Below are 4,860 nucleotides of genomic sequence, written 5' to 3'. Positions count from 1 at the left end.
GTTGGAAGAGACCTTTAGAGATCATCTAGTCCAACTCCCTGCTAAAGCAGGTTCCAAACACAATCCAGGAACAGATGGCCCAGGTATCTTTCTTTGTTTAAGTAAGCCTCACTAGGAAACTAGCCTTCTGTCTCTTGTGGCACCTTGTCAAAGAGCAAAAGCTTCCCCTCCTAGCACCACAGCAACTGGATGACATATTTTAAGTGCTGACCTTGGCTTATGACTGAAAACAAACCTTGCCTATCCTTTGTTACCTGACTAGCACATAATCATGTAGCATTTTCAGCACCTTCTCAATTGAAATAAGAGTTTTGTTCCAGAACATAGGAATTGAACATATATGCACTCTTGCACAATTCTCTGCCACTTCTTTAAACACTAAACTTGAGGAACCATTTTGCCTTGTTGATCTTGACTACACAGTCATTCTCCCATCATGGAACATTATCACGCATTACAATTAAACCAGGTGCTTTAATATTAAGCACAGAGCAACTCATACACATGTCAGGAGACTCTCCATTTTAAATTCATACAACAGTAGTATCTCGTTCAAGAGTGATGCTTTATTCTACTGATGAGGCCAGACTCATTGCTTCCTTGGAAGCCATTGCTATTTACAATCCTTCCCTCCTGAACTAATGAAGTTGTTTGTTTCAAGAATGAGCATCGTGACCCCTGCAGTTTTATGCCTTCTTAGCACAAATAAGTCTTTATTCCTCCATGAACCCAATAAAATTCCTTGTTGGCAGATAAGTATCTTTTCCCTGTTGATTTATTTTGTGTTGTGCCATTTGTTTCTGCTCCATCTCTGAAATAGTCTTCAACATTGCAGTAGCCAATAGTGAGAATATCATCACCAGTGTTCCCACTACCCTCAGTACTTTAGATCACCTAAGATAAGTAGGAAAGGAAAAGTCATAATGTAGTGCTATCCATAATGCCATTACTAGCATGACAGCACCAGAAGCAATATCTTTAAAAAGTATGGCTTGCCAGGCAAATAGAGGAGGAACTGTACTGTTAGCCAGGTTCAGCCAGTCTGGCTTGGCTGGGCTGTCTTCTGGGAGAGCAAACCCTCACCTCATTCCTACCAGGAACAAGACTGTGGCAGCACCATACGTAACTGTAGCAAATACCAGCTCTGGGTGGTAAGTCTCTTGCACGGCCATTGACAGCGGCACAGAAACAAATGGAATTAGCCCTGCAAGGCTTAAGTAAAGGGCTGGCTTGGGAGAATCTTTCAGTGATTCCATACTTTGTCATAAGATGCCCAAGTCTTTGGACTCAGAGGCAGCTGAGTGTTATCCAAGAGCAAATGCCTTATTTGATTCTTCCTGAATTGTTTGGGATAAGAAAATCACACGAGGTGATTTGGTTTCAGTGGATAAAATCCTCATCCTGTGTACTTCACTAGGGAACTTGATGACTACAAAGAGGGAATTTCAGTGATGCTAATGATCTTAGCAGCAGCGCTGGGGCTGCAGCAAGTGGGATGCTAGATGGAGCAAACCTAACCACACCTTAACAATTGTTGAAGAGAAAGAGCAGTTAAGGTAAGGAAGTGGCAGCAGTCAAAAGGCATCTTGGTAAAAAGGAATGAGAGCAACACTCCTGGCACCCCAGAACCTTGCTTTGACCCAGGAATAATGAAGGTTGAAGCTGACTGGAATTTGTAGTATTATTACTGACTCGTGCAGACTCAGAAAATTGTTCCAATTTGCCCTCTGCAAAGCTTCCCATGAAGAAACAAAACAGTCTCCCGACATAATGTTGGTTTGTAGGAGAAAGTACATACAAACTATGCACTCGCCTGTACTGACCTCTAAAATAAAAGAGGGAAAGCTAATGCTTGCCATGGAAGCAGGTATTTCCAGTCCAGAGGATTTTAATTCTTTACTTTGGCCAATATTCTATTTTGGCCTCACTTCCTGACTAATTTGCCTTGAATTTTAAAGGTGATTGTGAGTTACAAGATTGCATCCAGGTTTTCAATGGGCTTCAGCTTAGACAATATTGTGTAAAATATACCTGAAATAGGAAAACACTACAAAAATAAATTTTTTGAAAGCACTACAGACTTTAGAACTGATAAAAAGGAAAATCTAACATACACCAGACAAACACACACACAGTACACAGTGACATGTGTCTTCCTTGTGTTACTGGCATTTGAATTCATTCTAAGTGCACTGAGAAGAATCTTTCCATGGGCATCGGGCCAGGACCACACTAATGTTATCAGGATGGAAAAAGTAACAATTTGTTACTGCAAGCTAGTGGACAAATCCTGGTACTGCTTACATTGTAGTAATATTTCCCAATTCTTTTTCTCACCTGGTTTTGTTGCCTCTTCTGCCTGACTGTATCTCCCCTTGCACCTATTGTATCTACCAAAGAGAGGCTAACCACCTAACCTCTGACAGTCCTAACCCTGGAGGAAAAAAAACCCCACATTGTTTAGTGGTACTTGTCACTTCAGAAAGTTGAAATCAAGGGTCACTGGGAATGGTTGTATATGTCTTAGTAGTCATGTACCATTTTGCACATCTATTTGTCCTGGGTAGAGAGACGAGTCAGCAGCAGAGAGATATGTGTTACTGCTTTCAATCTGGATCTTCTCACATTAACAGAACTTGTCCTGGAGAAAACTCTTTGGGGAACATGAACATCCTTCTGCTTAAATATGGTGAAGATTTGGACAAAGAGTTATTCCATGTGTAAACAAAGTCTGCTGCTTATTTAAGAACATTTTTTATAAAGCTGAATGTTAGGAGAGAATGATCAAGAACAATGTATTTATCAAGCTGAAGAGGGGGCTGCTCTAATACTTATTCAGCATCCTTCACGTGTGACATTACTTCTGTATCACAGAATGGTAGGGGTTGAAAGGCGCTTCTAGAGGTCAGTCCAATCCCTTGCTAAAGCAGGTTCACCTAGATCAGGTCACACAGAAACGCATCCAGACACATTGAAAAATCTACAGAGAAGACAACTCTGCACTCTCTCTGGTCAGTCTGTGCCAGTATACTGGGTGTATTCCATACATGAGTATGCTTCCTTCTTGCTCTGTTTTGAAAGCCAAAGCCTTTATCTGAGAATTACAGTATGTTGTCAACTTTCTCAAATGAGGCTGCAACAAGACTTGAAATTATTTACCCTAAGCTTCAGTTTCCCCATGTGAAAAAGTGGGAGCAATGCAGGGTTTTAGTGGAAGCTCTGGATACTGAAGGACACTAGACAGTGGAAAACCTCAGACATCTCACTGCTTGCTGAATAGTCAAGTAACCTCACCAAAATTGACCTTTCTCAAAAACATTACCTCTGGATGCAAGTTATTATTTGTTTTAAGAATGTCCAGGTATCTGGAATGAATGATAATACAGAGTAGAATGAAGATCATTCTGGACTTAGAACAAACATAGCTGAGCTTTCAGCTGGGGTGAGAGTGTCTTGATGCCAGAATAAACACACTCTAGTTTTTCTTTCGTCTTCCTTTGAAAAAACTAGCTGCACACACGTGGTTGCCAACTTCTGTTGGCTGAGTTGACACACTTCTTACTGGCTGAACTAAATCTGTACTTGTGATTCCAATAGATTTTCTCTGCCTTTATTTGGTTGTTTCATATTTCTCTGCATCTAGCACAGCCTACTCCAAATAATATCTTCATAGATTAAGAAAAAAGCTTTGTGTTTCTGGGCATCTTTTGTAATCTCTTAAAATAATGTGGCACTGATGCTTTCATGCTTAAGGAGTGTTAAACCCCCCCTTTCTAGTCAACTGTGGAAACCTGGTATCATAGAATCACAGAATCTTAAGGGCTGGAAGGGACCTCGAAAGATCATCCAGTCCAACCCCTGTGTCAGAGCAGGACCACCTAGAGTAGGTCACACAGGAACTTGTCCAGGTGGGTTTTGAATGTCTCCAGAAAAGCAAGACTGCACAGCTCATTTGGGCAGCCTGTTCTAGTGCTCTGTCACCCTCACAGTAATGAAGTTTTCCTTGTGTTTCTTTGGAACCTCCTGTGTTCCAGCTTGTACCTTTTGCCCCTTGTCCTATCACTGGACATAACTGAGAACAGTCTGGCTCCATCGTACTTACTTCAGAGGGAGATCTGTAGGTGCCCTCATTTACACAGGTGTTATCCGGAGGAGTTACTTGGGAGCTACGATGAAACGTGCTTTCAGATGAGAAGAGCAGTACCAGAGCTTTGTGAAAGGCTGTGAGAGAGTGACTGGAGTATCAATGTGGTTGGGATGAATCCCTGGGGAAGGGACAGAGCTAAACAGGCCCCCACGATCTACTGAGCATGGATGAGTGCTGCTGTATGGGGTCTGCAGGTGCTGAGGGCAACACTCACCTGAGGAGCTGTGAGTCTGCTCACCAGCTAAACAGGAGCTGGGGTAGGTCAGTGGAATGCTGGTGAAGCTGCCTAAAGCTGGATTAGCCAGCTCAGTGCCCTCAGACTCAGGTGGGCTGCTGCTTCCACTCACTGCTAGCAGGGAAGGGTAGCAGAGAGCCACTGAGCCCTGCCCAGAGCCATGCTCTGTGTCCAGGACATCCTCTCTGCTCCCCATGCTCTGCAGGGCTAAGCCTGGTTGCCAACTGCTGCCTGCTCTAGGTCACAAAACTCCCTGGTACAGAGCCAGTTACTGAGTCCAGATCTCTGGAGCTTCAGGCCTGTGCTCTCATTACAAGCCCCCTTAATTTCCCATGAAATAACTTGCACTTACTGTCCAAGGCGGAGGTGTGTCTCTGAACAGGAAAAAAAGAAATAGAAAAAAAAAATCAAAGAAACTAAAAAACTGTAATTACTCTATGGAAACATCTCACAGAATGCAAAAAAGAAACCAGAATTT

At 42.7% G+C, this 4,860-nt stretch overlaps 1 pseudogene; it reads right to left on the bottom strand.

Annotated features, from left to right (window-relative positions):
* Positions 1-775: 775 nt before the first annotated feature.
* On the bottom strand, positions 776-4,578 carry LOC133625980 (transmembrane protein 69-like; annotated as a pseudogene).
* Positions 4,579-4,860: the final 282 nt, after the last annotated feature.

This window comes from Colius striatus, chromosome 8, assembly GCF_028858725.1.
Source record: "Colius striatus isolate bColStr4 chromosome 8, bColStr4.1.hap1, whole genome shotgun sequence".
Taxonomy (NCBI): domain Eukaryota; kingdom Metazoa; phylum Chordata; class Aves; order Coliiformes; family Coliidae; genus Colius; species Colius striatus.
Note: the sequence above shows the minus strand (reverse complement) of the source record. Positions and strands in the feature narration are given on the sequence as shown.